Source organism: Sinohyriopsis cumingii, chromosome 14, assembly GCF_028554795.1.
Source record: "Sinohyriopsis cumingii isolate HCF-2022 chromosome 14, ASM2855479v2, whole genome shotgun sequence".
In the NCBI taxonomy this organism is placed as follows: Eukaryota; Metazoa; Mollusca; class Bivalvia; order Unionida; family Unionidae; genus Sinohyriopsis; species Sinohyriopsis cumingii.
The window spans coordinates 31,821,411-31,839,420 of NC_142974.1; positions in this window are offsets into that span (position 1 = coordinate 31,821,411).

Below are 18,010 nucleotides of genomic sequence, written 5' to 3' on the forward strand. Positions count from 1 at the left end.
CGTACCCACTTGTTTCACTACTGGTGCCAAGACGAAGGGCCTGTCCTGTACACGTCTCCGTCCTCGACTTAATTTCACTCAACAAAAAAAAATCTAAAAAAACCTCAGACACTTTTCGTCTGTCTCACACAGCGTTATCATGACGTCCCTTCAATCACATCTTCCCGTCAAATTGATTCGTGCCTTGTATGGCATCAGTCGAGAAAAAATCCACAAATACGAGCTCGTGTCTTAGAAGCTAGTCTCAGAGAATTCTTACGATGGTTCACGGTGACAGCACGTCAATTACTCCAAGGGATCATTCAGATTCCTCATCAAACCAAACGCTTTTTCGATCGAAACAAAGTCGCTTTGACCCAACTGGCCGATCCCCGCATCGACACTCAAACCAAAAAACAAATCATTTTGAAACCTGGAGGGAGCGGTACTCTAGGAGGGGTCATCATTCGCTCTCTTCAGTCCCTGGTTCAGTTCTACCGGGAAACGAAAATACCTCGCAAAATGCACGTTGTTGTCAATGTCTGCCATGTGATTTTTTTTGACCATATTGAGGTCTCCACCCAAAATGTCATACAATTCAGGGCAAAATTTAATACGTATACTTTTGTCCTCACTTTCAAATTTAATGAGTAGACGATGAGACATTTTGTGGTACTCAATGGTGACACGTTTTTTTTAGTCCGGTCAGAACTTTGTCAAATGTTGCATGGAATTTGTCAGCGATTGCCTCCACCACATGTTGACCAGTAAAATAATGGCCTGGGTTAATTTTAAAGTGATAAACGAAAAGAGGAGAAGTGTCACTGCTGCGAGGTACTACTTTCTCCTTCGCAAGAAATGATTTATGTTGATTCGTGGTATTCATGGTTTGCTTTACCGTTGGGTCCAGAATTGCGACGTCGAAAGTGTTCTGATTTTCAGTGATGTTTTTGATTTGTGATGGGTAAATCATTTCTACCAAAGCCACTTCCCAATGGGATTCGTGATCTAATGGGATAGCCTGAGGTAGTTTGGCCATGTAACAGCACAACGTGTTGTTGGGAAACACCTCCATGGAACTGTCACTGGGCAAAGTTAAGTAAAATTGGTTTTGGTGACTCATAATTCCACAGTTCTGTGGCTGTCCGAGGGGTTACTGGACGTCAGAGGCGTGTCTCCGCCCAAAATGGGGTTATTGTTGTTGTTGTTAGAGTGGTGACTGGCACTGGCACTGGTCACAACGTTCCCGTTCGAGGAGAATTTCAGGGAGGGATTAGGAAGCAGGTAACCGATGCAACTGCTCAATAAAATGGTCCACAATTGTTTGTCTCCTTGTTCCAAACTCAGATTGGCAATGGCTGCCCCGATGACTCAATACACCACGAAGATTTGACAGAAAAAGACGATTTGCGTTTTAGGCACACGTTCTCCGCACCACACCCACAAAGGTTGTTTCTCTAAATCTTGCAGAGAAGAACTGGGTGAAGGAGTGGTCGACGTAGCTGCGTCTGTGTGAAAGGGCATGATGGTCACTTCTTTTTATAGTCGATGACTTGCGAAGCGTCGATCCAAGAATCGAAACTGGGCGGATATCCTTTCCAACGTACTTTGACTTCTTTGACACGTCGTTTGCCCACTTTACGGGTTCTGCGTTCGAGAATGCTTTCGATGTCGTACACGTCGTCTTCTTTTTTGGTGACACGTTGTATCTCGGGCAAATAAAACGTTCCTTTGAGTACTTCTCCGTTCATGTCTTCCAATTTATAGACGACAGGATGACGGCCATGCACTCGTCCAGTGACACGAAACAATTTGGTGGTCCAGTTGGGTAAGTATTCTTTGTCGAAAGTGCGTTTGGTTTTGCCAATGCGTACCCAATCTCCAATGGCCAACACTCCACTTTTGTTGGGGACAGCCCTCGTCGGGGACGTACCAAACAGGTGCTCAAACACTAGCACTTCGTTGTCGGGAGTCACTTCTTGCGGGGCACGTCCAATGCTTCGATGGTAAGATTGGTTGTACGCTTGCACCAGGTGCGGTAAGATGTCGATGTACTTCAGAGTGTGGTGATGCGTAAAATATTTCCACATGCGTTCTTTCAAAGTGCGTTGAAAACGTTCCACGATGCTGGCTTTGGTTTCAGGATTCTCAGTGGTAAAAAATGAATGTCACGTTTCTTTAACTCTTTTTGGAAAGCTTGGTTCAGAAATTCGGTGCCTTTGTCCGTTTGCCATCGAAGAGGGTGACGACCGCTTTCTTTCAACACTCGCTGCAGGGCTCGCACTAACTCGCTGCTCGATTTGGAAGTCAAGGGCACGACCCAGGCAAATTTGGAAAAGACGTCGATGACACAAAACAAATATTTGTAGCCGCGATTGTAGCAGGCCAAATGAGAGACATCGGCTAAATCGGCTTCCACTCGGGTGCGACTTCTGGAAAACTTGCTTCGAATGGGTTTGTGTAAAGAGTAAGTAGCTTGTTCTTGTAACCATCGTTGCACTTGAGGTAAACGGAGACTTTTCAGTTGCGTTTTGGCAGCACGATACAATTTTTGAACTCCTGCGTAACCTGCAGGATGGGAGGAATCGTAGTAAATGCTGGCTAACACTTTTTCCATGTTTTTTTTGTTTGTTAATAAGGCACCCACTCTTCGAGGATGCTACTTTGGGTGGGACGAAAGGGTGATTGTTTGGAAACGGATTTACGTGTCCGATGGGCTACGGGAGTAGAAGTCGAAGGTAGTGGTGGTGGTGGAGGTGGCAATGGAATGGCTTTGGTCTTCTTTTCTTTTTTTACTTCTGGTTTCCCTTCTTTCTTTTTCACTTCTGTCGAAGGAGAAGTGGACATCATCTTTTTAACCCAAGCTATAATTTCTTCTCGTTGGGGTGTGGGGGACGGGGTCAACAAGGATGCTGCAATCTTACTTGAAAGGGGAGCTGCTGACGGTGTTTGAAACACTTCTCGTATCTCTTCTTCCTCAGGCCTTCGTGGGGTAGCATCTCTGGTGACCCCTGGGGATGGTAGTAGTGGTGGTGGTGGTGGTAGTAGTGATGATGGTGCTGGACTTTTCATCAAGGTCTTAAAATCTTTCGTTGTAAGAGTTGACAGTACTTTTGCGACTTTTCTGTTTCGGACCTGATAGAAGAGGTCTTCAGAGAAGAAGTGAACAGGGAGAAAGCAGAATGGACAGAGAAGTACAGACTTTAGAGACAGCAGAGAGAGCAGCAACAGCAACAACAACAGCAGCAGCAGCAGCAACCTGAACCTGACAGAGGCTTTTCGATTGTCGTATCGACACCAAAGAGTTCTTCTTTTTCCGAAGAAGCAGACCTATCGTCAGAAAGTCTATCCTCAGAGGACGTCGCATTCTTAGAAACTAAAAGATGGCCCTAGCTTCAACTTGACGCAAGCAAAAAAAACAGCCCTTTTCAGGGCTACCCCAATCTCTAGAAAAGAAATAACACTCGATTTGCCAATGTGTGTAAGTAGAGTAGTGTGAATATAAACACTCACTCTTTTCTGGTGTGATTGTATAGGTTAATATGTGTGAGTGATTGGAAGGGCTCAAGTACGTTTGTGTGAATAGTAGATTATGATGATGTTTTTTGCTGTTTGACGTGAGTGGATAGTAGATATTTGGGGTTTGATTTGACTGCTTTGCGTTTGTGAATAGTATATTATTGATTTCATGAAATTTTTTAGAATAGTGATGGGTAGTATAAAAAAGTCAGTGAGTGTTTCTTTTAAGTCCGCGCTTTGTTTGGTCATGATCTAGGTAATATCAATTTTGTTTTAGGGGGATGTTTTCTTTCACGTCCGCGCTTTTAGTATAAATTAAAAATCGCTCGGCAGTCTAGCTACCCTTGTTGATTGATCAACACCACCAGAATGAACACCAGACTAGCTAAACTGCTTGAACTTCATGTGCACCTGGAATATGCCAGGCGTATAGTGAACGAGCTGGCTGCAGAGGCCATCGTCGAAAAGGGAAGAATGAAAGAGGAGGAGAGAAGAAACAAAGAAGAGGAGGAGAGAAGAAATAAAGAAGAGGAAGAAAAGGAGAGAGGAAATTTCAGAATCCCAGAGACAGAAGACTGGGGTTCTGAAGCCACTTATCCCGCCTCTGCTCTCCCCCCAAAAAGAGTGAAAGGAGACTGGGGAAGAAGATGTGTGTGTGGTGCCAGGCCTGGAAGGTGCCATCATTAACCAGGTGCCATGGAGTTAAAAAAACAGCCCTTTTCAGAGCTACCCAAACCTTTAGAAAAGAAATACTAATCGATTTGCCAATGTGTGTATGTAGAGTAGTGTGAATATAAACACTAACTCTTTTTGAGTGTGTGGGTGTGTGTGTGTGTGTGTGTGTGTGTAAGCGCTCACGTACGTTTGTGTGGATAGTAGATTATTGGGTTATGTAAGAGCTTAAGTTGGTTTGTGTGTATAGTAGATTAGGGTTTCATTTTAATGATTTGCGTGTGTGCGTAGTAGATTTGGGGTTTGTTTATTGCTGCTTCACGTATGTGGATAGTAGATAATATGAAATGAGAAAAGTAGGGGATGTTTTCCTTCACGTCCGCGCGTTTTAAGTAATGATCTAGGTAATATCAATTTTGTGTCTTAGGGAATGTTTTCCTTCACATCCGCACTTTAACTATAAGAACCCACAAGGTTTGATATTCGAACCATTCTACGGAATAATAAAAACGAAGATGGTGGTTGCAAGTGAGTTGTTCAACAACTTGGTACATATATACTATTGGATAATGGATGGTATGTATGTAGTGGAGAGACTAGAAAAAGAATGGAAGATAGCAGAGTACCTGTACTACGCTAAATGCATAAACGTAGCAAAAGAAGTGATAGCAGGAATGATAGAAGAGGAGGAAAAGAGATTGAGAGGTATGATAAATCCCACCTATGTCAGACTGGGAAGCCTAAAGGAAGCACTTGACAATGCAAGCAAAGTCAGGTGCTTTCTTGAAAATATGTCGCATGTTGTGGAGAGAGGTCTGGACAGACTGAAGAAAGGAGAGGAGTTCATGAGAAAAGTGTTGGAGGTAGAGGTAAAGAAGATTAAAGAGAGATGGAATAAAGAAAGAAAAGATCAGGAAAACAAAAAGAAAGAGGCAGAGTTTGAGAGACTCAATCAAAATTGGATCAAAGTCCAGGAAAAGTTCCGAGCCATGGATCACCCGGACTGGATAACGGAAACAGAAAAGAAGAAAAAGAAAGGAATGATGGAAAAAATAAGGGGATGGATAAAGAAGTTAAGGAGTTAGAAGAAGAAGAAGAAAAAGAAGAAGAAACCCAAAGGCCCTTTTCAGGGCCACTCCCATTTCTCGAAAAGAGATCTACTTTCAATTGCCTACCCTATTTTATTTATTTATTTATTTTTTTTTTTTTAAATCCCTTGTTCAATTTCCCTTGTCCCTAGAATTGCTTTTTTTTCTCCCATGTTAAATTTCCCTTGTCCCTAGACTAACCCAAAATAGATTCCCATGTTAATTCCCATTGTCCCCAAAGGGCCGCAACAATATCTCCCATGTTAAATTTACATAGTCCCCAAAGGGCCGGGACCCTGCTTTTAATGGTAAGTCCCATTGTCCCTAATGCGTCCAGCAGCAGAGAGACTGAACCCACCAACTATTTCGTCCAACAGAACCTTCTATCGAAAACACTCTTGATAGAAGGTCTTGTCTTCAAAATAAACCCTTCTAGTCAGAAAACACTGATAAACAGGCTTTCTTCGCTGACCAGAAGGGTTATCACATGAAAAATATCTACCTATATAACTACTTCTCGATACAAGGGTCTACTAGACGAAATAATTGGTGTGGCTCAGTCTCTCTGCTGCTAGAAATACTTTGTATTTCTAAAAATGCAAGCATTTCTAATCCTAAAGGATTTCTGTGAATTAAAAAAATATAAAATCAATAATAATGGCAAATATCGGAGAAGCATATAGTGTTAGATTAGCGCGAGAGCGATTAGAAGCAATTAAAAAATTTCTTCCTGTCCGCGATAGTTTTAGAGAAAAACTTCAACAACGACAGCAAGTTGAATTTGCTACGGGTACAGAACAGTTATTTAAACCCGTTACAACAGCTACTGAAAAGGCTGCGGCGGTCACTGAAAGAGCTTTATTGGGAGATATTACGGAAGAGGAAAGAAAAAAAGGTATTCTTCCAACGCTAAAACAAACCGCTGAGCAAACTGAAAAAATTGCAAGGAGAACTAAACAAACAAAAAAGATTTTACAAAAACTTCCAACTGATATAGCTGGAGCTTATCCTCCTGTTGGTGAAGAAATACTTAAAGGGGTCAGTGAAATTCGTACTGAAGTAGCTGGAGTAAAAGAAAAACTGACACCTAAACAAATAAAAGAAAATGTTGCAATGATTAAAAAATTTAGAGAAGGGTTTGTCGAAGATATTAGAAATACTAAAAGTGAGGAACTACCTGAAAAAACATTGATTAGTATATTTAATAAATCCAGTATCTTAAAGCCTGGCTTTGAAAAAATAAACGATGATAGTCTTATCAAATGGATATATCGTATATATAAAAATAAAAAGCAAGCCAGAGATGATGATTTAGAATTCAGAGGGTTTTTTAAAGAAGTAGAGAGACTTTATAATGAGAAAGTGAAACAAACAGAACAACAACTATCCACTCAGTCACCTCCGCCATCAGTAGAAAGACAGCTACCGCCTTCACTTCAACGTATTCCATCCCTGCAGCCTTTATATCAGCTTGATACACCTCTACCGTCTTCATATCAACTTACTACACCTCAGCCACCATTAGAAAAACGACGGCGGGAGTTAGCTAAGGAATTTGAAGAAGGGGGACCTCCCGGTGCTACTGGTAGTGGTCTTGGTAGTCACATTACTTGTCCTGATAGTGTTCTCAATGACGTATCACGATTAGAAATTCTCTTAGGAGGAAGGCGTGCCGGAAATAACTCACCAGAAATAATTAATGAAGCAGCTGATATCTGTCAGCGATTATTTCGCGGCGGCATCATGGATGTTCACGCGTATCGAGAACTTATCGATGAAATCATTGACTGAAAGTCATCGAGTTAGATAAAAAAAAAATAATAATGATCATACATAACGCTCACCGTGGACCCGTCGTGGTCAGGGTAATAAATTCTCGACTACCTGTTTATAGAGCAATTTACGGAGATGGACTAGGTGATGTTATTCAAGGTTTATTCAGAAGACTAGCACCCAAGGCAGCGCCGATTGCAAAACAACTATCAATGAAAGCTATTGATGTTATTAAAGATAAAGCTCCTGGTGCTATCGGTAATATTGCCAGCAAGGCATTTACTGCAATCAAGGAAAGATTAGCGCGATTACGCAGACCAGTCAAATTACCAGCCACCGCAGAGATGCCTGCAGATGTCAGTAAAGTAATAAATCAAGCTGCAAGTAAAAAACTAGCAGAGATACTGGATCAACCAATAAATACAAGTGTGATATCACGAAGTGGTTTTCGTTTTAGATGACTATGATTTACTATAAAATGTTTAAACGCGTGTCTGATCCAGCTTTCGATATGGATGCACCAGTACTCAAGGATGAGTCTGTGCGCGATTATCAGTACTATTCTTATGAAGCACGAGAACCAAATCAGCGGGGCAGAATTGAATTACAAGTGCAGGATACAAGTAGATATTTCTTGCCCGCGGAAGCATTTATTGAAGCTACAGGTGAAATCGTAACAAATGTTGTCGCTAATACACCATATGCAGCTGATGTCCAAGTTGGCTTTGTAAATAATGGCATCATGGCACTATTTTCCAGCGCCAGATATATCATAGACGGCAAAGAAATTGAGACAATTTAAGATAATGTTGATGTTGCTACGACAATTATTGGGCTGGCAAGATATTCAAATGATTACACTAGATCAGCTGGCCCAACTATGATGTTCGCCAAAGACAATTCTAACTTTCCTGATGGAAGACCGTATTTGGAGGTACAAACAGCACGAAATACTGCGGTTGATCCACAACCCGCTGGAATGCCGCCTAGACCAGGTGATGCATTTTCGATATTAAGACCCAGCCCAGAGTACAACTTAGGGTTTGGAATACGAAAATCAATGTTGAAAGGTAATAATAGCGAATTTTCATGTGCGATTCCACTGTCTCACGTCTTTGGATTTTGCAGAAATGTTCGAAAGGCCATTTTTGGAGCCAAACACACAGTTGTTCTTCATCGAAAAGGTGATGACAATGATGCTATCTGGCTAGCAGCTGCCGTTGCTGACGGTAAAGTAAATATAAAAAGACTTGCTCTGTGGATGCCGGTGATGACTCCGTCACTCGCTGAAGAACAGCGGTTAATTTCTTTCATGGATCAAGGTGGTAAATCAATACTGTCGTGGCTAACAACAACCACTGACGTTAATCAAAATTATGTTGATGGGCTATTCACGTGGCATATATCATCACAGCAAGGTGTTGCGGCACCATGACGTGTCTTTGTTGCGTTTCAACTTAATTTACGATTAAACAATCAAGAACGTTCTCATTTGATATTTGATCAACTTGGTATCACTGCAGTATCCTTGCGAATAAACGGACATCAAGAACCATCCGAGGATATAATACTGAATTTTGGCACTAATAAAATAGCACGTGTATATCACCGTTTGATGACATTTATGGGACGTGATCAAAATATTGATACTGGTTTGCAAATATCACAGTTGGATTTTACCAGTATGTATCCGATTTCTTACTTTTCGCTGGAGCATCTTGATTTAGCTAAACAATCTGTTGTTGATTTACACCTCAGAGCTAACGTAAACTCGGGTAACCCTTACAGAGCAATCGCGGTCATACTCTCTGATAAAACAATGCAACTTGAAGGTGCTGGTGGACGAATGAGAGTCGTTGATGCCCCAGTGGAAAATATGTAACATTGCTAAAAGCAATGTGTAACAATTAGATCAATCTCGTATTAAATAAAATGTCATACAGTCATGTTAATGTCACTCTGACTCCTGGTCAGGTGAAGAAATTACAATCGAAGAACGCGAGCACATGTGGGACAAAAATAACACTAAAACACGATCAGCTAATGGGCGGTCCAAACAAACTGTCATTAACTAAAACCCAACTAAAACATTTCAATAAAGCAAAGCAAGCAACGACTGGAACTCAACTTGATTTCTCTCCAGCCGCGGTCAAAGATATGGTTAAAACAGGCGGTATATTTCCTCTTCTCGCGGCAATACCAGCACTGATAGCTGCTGCTGCCCCCGCAGTCGCCAAAGCCGCCGCGTTAGGAGCTGTTGGAACCGCCGCTGGAATGGCACTAAAGAAAGCCACAGGAAAAGGATACAAAAAAGGGGAAGATCCGCTCGCGGATCAAGGCTAAGACTCCCAGGAACTCCGCAATCACAAAGTGTTTTCACACCGATGTCAAATTTTGATTTGCTCGATGCTGTTAAACAATTAAATATAAAAAATTTCAGAGGCGTCTTTATGCGAGATCAATTACCACAACAACCGAATAATCCAGAAACCAGAATTATTAATCTTGATAACAGTGATGGTCCAGGAACTCACTGGGTTGCTTACGCGATCGATCCACGTGGAATTATCTATTTTGATTCGTATGGGTTAGCACCCCCAGTTGAATTTCTTCGATATACAAAAAACATCCCCCTGACAAAGTCAGGGACAAAGGTTTGGTACTCAACGTTACCAACACAAACACTGACCGATCCTCCGATATGTGGCCGTGAAGTATTAAATGTTCTTGATGCGATCTCGAAATCAAAGATTTCTCCTCACAAAATCGTGCACGAGTATACTATGTGTCGATTTAAACAGTTTCCTATCAAATAATGGTTGATATTTACGGAAGATCTCTTCTCGAAACAAAGACAAAAAAAACGCGCAGATGTGGATTTATCAAAATATGCGACCAAAGATGAAATCGATAATCTTTTAAGTCTGACCGGGATAGACCCAGATGAGGTTGTTATTTTTCAGGACCGGCACGGAAAACTAAAATCCAGCGATATCAAATGGCATGAAGTAATTCGTAGGGTTATTGGAGCCACTCCGGGTAACATCCCTGTGTTCACCGACAGCGGAAAAATCAGAGATTCGCTGATATCAATCGCGACGCTTCGAGATGACACACAAAAAGCTGCAGGGGAACGTGTAGCGAAGACCGGTGATACAATGACAGGTGAACTCAGCATGAACGGCAATAAAATAGTGGTTTTAAGAGATCCAACATCCCCGGAAGATGCCGCAAACAAACAATATGTAGACACGAGTGTCCACGCAAGCACTAGCGCCGTTGACGGTAAACTAACCACGTTGCGGGCCGAGTATGATGTTCACATGGGCGCGTTACAAGACTTCGAAGAAACTTCGCAAAAACTGATGATGCCGTGGATAAGTTCTTTGGAACTCCTCCAGTTATCGACATGAAACTTTCTGATATCAAGACCAACATTGACAGGATCAAACAAACACAGCAGGATATCGTATCGGGTATTACTGATATCGTTAACAAAACCAGTCTGATTAAAGCCCCCACTGGAGTTACCCCCGGGCATATCACCAACATAGTATACATGGTATCATCGGGATTCGCAACATGGTCCAAACAAAATAATACTATCAAATATACAGCAACAGCCACTGGCGTGTATAGACTGTCTGTGTTCAGTGCCGCTAAATTTGAAACCTTCACAACATATCCCTGGAGACATTCCACCGATAAGTATTCCGGGGTTGTGACTATCATATTAAACAAGGAAACCGAAGAAACATTTATACTGGAAGCCGCCGACAAGAAATTAACCGCAACATCTTACTGGTGGTGTTTGGAATTTGTAGCTGAAACGCCTCAATTGGTTACCGCGTAAAATAATAAAATGATATCAGAAAATGCAAGCATTAAAATCCTAAAGGATTTTCAAACACAAAGTGTTTTGAAGTCAGCATCAACGACAACACTAATGACAGAGTCATTAAATGCGCAGCAATACAAATATGATCAAGTACGCGAATGGCATTCAGAGTTAAAAGATACTATTGACAAGTGCACAACAAAGATAAAAAAATACAAACGGCTTGTAACTATGTTAGACACAATAGTGTATTCGGTATCCGCGGTAGTTGCATCTACTGGGGTGTTATTGTTTGCGTTAACTCCGGTGACAACTGCAATTACAACTGCAGTTGTGATTACAATCACAATTTCAACACCAACGACAATTTCAGGAATTGCTAATATTATTGCGAAATAAATATCCTCGTGTGCGCTAACAAAATTGCACGAATATGCAAAGTTAAACAGCGCGGCCACAAGCACCTACTCGAAATTGTCCTCGTTGATATCATCCAACCTTGACGATATTACAATATCAGATTCCGAATTCGCGCAGATGGCAGCCGCGTACAACGATTACAAAAAGAACTTTGATTTGAAAGACAGAAAATAAATAATGACGGAATTACTTCAGCAGATAGTCGCAAATACAAACCCGTCGCGAACATCTTTGTTAACAGTAATATCAACCAAACCAGAATTCAATATTAATTTTCCAACTGCGATTCCAGTGAGCGAAATCGCGTTAGCGCAATTACGAGTTTATAACAGTTGGCCCAATACACTGGACAACAAATTTTTACAAAAGTCATGTTACTGAAATAAAATTAGTCAATTCTTATCAATTTTTATGTGCTGAACACGAATATGACAGTCAAATTGCAAAATTGGCTATAGTTTTTTTGTAATCAAGGAAATTAATGTTTACATAACGAAATGCATTCCAATAGTAAAAGGTCAACTGTAATAGCCTACCTATAAAAAATCAAGTTATTGACTACATCTTAGATTTCTTCGCCTGTCTCTTGTACAGCTGTTCGGGAGCATCTCTGAGGAGTGTCCAGCAGTAGTCAGCCAGCATTGTAGTGGACCATTTTCCCTGGTATCTTTGTTCCATTGTTGCGATATCTTGATTAAAACGTTCGCCGTGTTCATCACTAACAATACCACAGTTGCAAGGAAAGAAATCCAAATGGGAATGAAGGAAGTGAATCTTTAGAGACATATTGCAGCCAAGTTTCTTATACTTCATCAACATGTCTTCTACTAGTTCCTTATAGTTTTCTGCCCTAACATTTCCGAGGAAGTTTGTAGAAACTAGGCGAAAAGCATTCCATGCTTGTTTCGCGTCACCTTCCAGCAAGTTGTTGAACCGGTCATCTTTGAAAAGCTCTCGAATCTGAGGACCCACAAAAACTCCCTCTTTAATCTTTGCTTCGCTGAGTCGAGGGAATTTTTCATGCAGGTATCGGAATGCTGGCAAAGTCCGGTCAATGGCTTTCACGAAGTTCTTCATCAAACCTAGTTTGATGTGAAGGGGTGGTAGCAAGATTTTCTGAGCCTCAACCAGAGCTGGGTGTTGGATATTCTTCTCTCCAATGGCTACATTCTGCCTGTGAGTCCATTCCTTCCTCATGTAGTGCATTTCCCTTGCTCGGCTATCCCACTCGCATAAGAAACACATGTATTTTGTATATCCTTGCTGCAGTCCCATTAAAAGGGCAACTACCTTCAAATCACCACAGAGGTGCCAGCTGTACTTGTTATACTCAATGGAATTCAGTAGCTGCCTTAAGTTATCGTATGTCTCTTTCATGTGGACAGCATACGCTACTGGAATAGATGGAAGAATGTTTCCATTGTGCAAAAGCACAGCCTTGAGACTCAGTTTCGAAGAGTCCACAAATAGTCTCCATTCTTGTGGGTCATGAGTGATTTTTAAAGCATTCATGAGGCCCTCAATATCGGAACAGAATATCAGATTACTTTCCTTTCTGAAGAAAGGCTCCAATTGCTGGTGGCGCTTTCGATATGCAGTAATTGTGACATCTTCTTCTAGAAGATTCCATTGTTGGAGTCTTGATCCTAGCAATTCTGCCTTGTTCTTTGATAAGTCCAAATCACGAATCAGGTCATTTAGTTCTTCCTGTGTTATTCTGTGTGGGGTTGATGATGCACCACAGTGAAAATCTGGATCACTGCATGCTGATGGACCAGGAGAAGAACAGGTCGACTCACCTTTGTCTTCGTCAGATGAATCAAGAGAATATTCTGCTGGAGGTTGTGGAATAGGAAGTCCCTCACCATGTGGAACTGGTCTCAATGCAGACGGAATGTTTGGGTAGACTATTCTCGACTTCTTTCGCTTCGTTATTCCGCCGGAAAGAGGAGGAACCAAGCAGAAGTAACAGTCATTTAGGTGGTTGCTTGGCTCTCTCCACACCATTGGGACTGCAAACGGCATTGATGACCTTTTGCAATTCAACCACTGTGAAAGCTGTGTTGTACATGTAGCACAGCATATATGCGGAGCCCAAGGCTTGTCTTGGTCACCAACCTTGCATCCGAAGTAAAGATGATATGCCTTCTTCACTTGAGAATTGATACTTTTCTTCTGGTTGGCAAATGTCACTTCCCCACAAATATAGCAAAAATTGTCCGCGGTATTAACACACTTTCGAGGCATTACTGTTCTTTATTGTACGTAAATGGATAAAATAATAAGTTTTATGTAACAGTAGCTTGAACTGTCTCGCACAACGTCTAAAATATTTTAAATGCTGAACCTATCTGATTGGGCTTTATATAGTACACTGCTTACGTCAGCTTCAGCAGCCGCCTGGCATTAGTATAATAGGCCTACACATGTATAGTACACTGCTGACGTCAACTTACTTCAGCAGCCGCATGGCATTAGTATTGCATTGCATCAGAAAATGATGCAATCAACTGTGGATGATGTGAGCATGATGGTATTATGCAATGTTACATCATTATTCCGGATGTTGCTGCAGTCCTACTGGAGAAATTTACACAGTGAAACATAGAAAATGAGGTATATGAATATCTTCAAAACGAGAGCCAATACAAATTTTTCACGGTTATATTCGTGTTCGGCACACCAAAATACTACAGATTAGGGCCTTTTCAAGTCAGTAATGATTTCACTGTTGACCAGTGATATCAGATCAAAATCGTTTGGTGGATTGCCAGCAAAGAATTCGTTTGTGTTTGCATATAAAAATAAACCCGATGGCACGCCAGACTGGAATGTCATTGGGTTACCAACCGGATCTTATCAAATCGAAGAAATCAATGAGGAATCACAACGTCGAATAAAAAATATTACAGCAAAGGAATCCAAAATAGCAATAACTGTTCATGAGCCAACGCTGTCTTCTGCGATCGAAATAAACACCCCAGACTACGCCGTGGATATATATATAATAGTTCAATCAGAACAGTGTTAGGATGGCCTGAAGTTGCTCCACTGGCACAACCGATACTACCAGCCCCAGTGAAATCTGATTATGTCACTGATAAACAATCATATCACGAAGTTGATCCATCGTACAAGCAGACCTACTTGACATAAAATGATCAAAGTTGCCTGGGTTTATATTTCGCAGCAAGGATGATAGAGTATGGTCTCCCGTAGGAAGAGGTTATGCGCTTAATTTAAGTATAATTATTAATCATTTTAAAAACATTAATCAAGAACATGAAACACAACTAACGCGACTACGGCAATATTTCCAGGAACATCTTTTTGATATAACAAGTTCACGCGTTGAAATCATTAGCAAATTGAAATATTAAATCAGCTTGTATTAGACATGGAATATTATCACCGGCGATTGATTCAAGCAATAATTAACGATGAAACTCTTGTCAATAAACAACGATTTCTCGATTATTACAAAATAACAGAAGCTGAATTGCCAAATTATAAATTCCCCTAGTACAACGCAGACGAACTAAAAAAATTCACCACCAAAATCATCAATGAGTTCTTTGACGACATACTCGCACAGCACAGGCGAACACTACCGAAGCCAACTATCCTCAGACACACCACGAAGGGCAAGGCAGGCATGTATCCCCGGGCATCGTAAACATAACTGAAGTGATCGCGGTCAATCTTGTGTGTGATGTCATTGATGGCAGTTACAGCACGGACACGACAGTATCAAATCAAGCCCAGCAAGGATTTATTCTTTATTCATTTACTCCGAAAGAACCACCTGGATTTCTGATTGTGCAAGAGCCAATCAATACGGTCTATCTTCGATGTCATAATCCATGGATGACCAGAATAAATTTCACACCGATAGACCAGTCTGGGAATCCCCTTGATTTGCGAAAAGAAACACTACATATTAGCCTCCTGGTAAAGTCTTAAGACTTTCAATCCTGAGGATTTCCAAGTCCCGAAAATCGAAGATTTTTAGGACTTTCATCGTAAAACGATTTTTCAATTAATAATATTATATTATAATAATGTCCCAAAAGTCAAAGACTACCAAGAAAAAATGTGATGATGATTTCATTGATGATAGCAGTGACATCACCGATGACGACAGCACTGATGTCACTGACGATGATAGCACTGATGTCACTGACGACGATGATGATGTCACTGACGATGATGTCACTGACATCACCGACGACGATAGCAGTATTGTCACCGTCAACATAAAAAATATTTCAATAAATTATAAAAAAAATAACATGACTCACTTTACTAGTAAAAATCGTTTACGATTTCACAATTAATCAAGCAAGTATCATATAATGTATCACCACGTGAAATGTTTCATATATGATAAAGTACTTCTTGATAGCGCTGTCAGAACCGGAAAAGTTACCCCGGTAAAAATAATTGTTGATATATACGGTCATGACGATTTTATACTGACTGATGCACAACTGCAAGTATTGATAAAAGATCATGTTGTGATCGCGCATTGCGATACACATCAAATCCTCGAGTATATACGCTTATTTAGATCGTTAGATAGATTAGATTTATATAAATCTCAATGTACCACCACATAGATGTTTTTGTGTATGACAAACAAGCACTCGAGCAAGCAGTCAAGGATGCATTTGCACAAGAAGAAATTAACGTTAAATTGCTCGTTGATGAGTACGGAGAAGAAGATTTCTTACTAACACAGCAACAGTTAGATAGTCTCAGACGCCAGCAGATTACCGCAATAGTATGTGACAGAGATCAAATTCTCAATTATGCACACTCCTGCATTGAACCCGACCGACTTATCGCGCTGATTTCATCTCTTTGATTTCATCTCCTTGATTTCATCTCCTTGATTTCATCACCTTGATTTCATCTCCTTGATTTCATCACCTTGCTTTCATCTCCTTGATTTCATCACCTTGATTTCATCAAGGAAGTAAAAAAAAATATTACTTTTTTTTACTTTCGATTTCACTTCCAAGTACTTGATGAAATCAAGGTGAGGTATTTACTTCCCCTTGACTTCGTCCTTAATTTCATCATTGACTTCGTCATTGACTTTGTCATCCTTGACTTCGTCAAGGGACATACAATGTTTCAATTTTCTAACGCGATTATTTATTATTTTTTTTGTTTCATACTCGGCTGCCAATGCCAACCTAATTTTTTCAATTGCACGAGATAGTGAAACAAATTCATTTATTTGTGATTCTTCTATGCTGGCCAGTGATTTATGTAACTTATTTTGGATCATTTTTATGAATCGATATTGAGCAGGAAGAATATAACGCCCTGCACATTTAGCTTCATATAATGATTCAAAATCAGACAGAATTGTTTCAGGATTTAGTGATATATTAAATCCTTGTTTTTCTAAGTTTTTAATAGCATCAATCACATTATTGATATTTTCGTGATTCATATTTATATAAATATTATATATTTAAAAGAAAAAAATGTGGGTCGTTTTGACCCTTGTATTTACAATATTTACAACTGCATATATAACTTAATTCTAACTTATCCTAAGTACTTAATTCTAACTTATCCTAGATACTTAATTCTAACTTATCCTTGATACTTAATTCTAACATATCCTAAGCAGAAGAAGCATATTTACAGCAGTAGAAGCATATTTACAGCATTGTATTTACAGCAGTAGAAGCATATTTACAGCACTGTATTTACAATATTTACAATTGCATATATAACTTATCCTAGGACGGTACAACATATAGTATTTACAGTAGAACAAGCACAGACAGATGCGGGTTGTATTCTACGTCCAACAAAGTTGCACTCCTCCCCCAAAATCAATCCCGTTGAGTGGTAAAAGACCACCCCTAACGGGGTGATAACGGGGAAAGTTGTGCAACTTCGTTGGGTTTCGAAACCCCGTATATTATTCGGACGATATCGTATATAAACCGACTGATACTTAGAAGTCCAAAAATAGTTCAACGTGATTTATTTTAAATGTTTTTTCTTAAATATGATCGTGTGAAAAATACAGATGAACCATAACCCCGAACAAGTGTAATAAAATAGTGATATTGTCTGTAAAAAAAAAGATAAATACGCGTTTGTCCCTGACTTTGTCAGGGATAAAATCAAGGATGATAAAATCAAGGAGAAATAAAGGTAAGTTATTTACTTCCTTGTGCAGAAAACCGTCTGCTCGTATCTGTGAAGTGTTATAGCGCGCTGTCATCCTTGATTTTATCATCCTTGATTTTGTCAGAGTTATCTACATAAGAAAATATGATCCAGCTATCAAACTTACTTGAAAAAGTTGATTTGATAATATTTTCTGCAACACGTTGGACCGAACACGGTTTAATACCAAAATACTTCGCAGCTAAGCCCATTGAGAGAAATATATTTTCTTTATTAGTATTTTTATTGAGAGATCTGACAGCTCTTCTTGCAACGCTCTTAAATTTACCAGTGTCACCTCGTGCAGAATTCTCGCTCTGTGTAATGGATTGTAAATTTTGAAGAGAGTTATTAAGTTTATTATTATCTTTGTGATCGATCACAAGACCATCTTTGATCTTTCCAAAGAAACACTCGAACAAGAACCTATGATTATAATAGGTTTTACCTCCAGCAGTAAAAATTAAATAACCAGCATTATTAACAACACCAACTGGCTTTTTCACTCTGCAATGTCTCACTA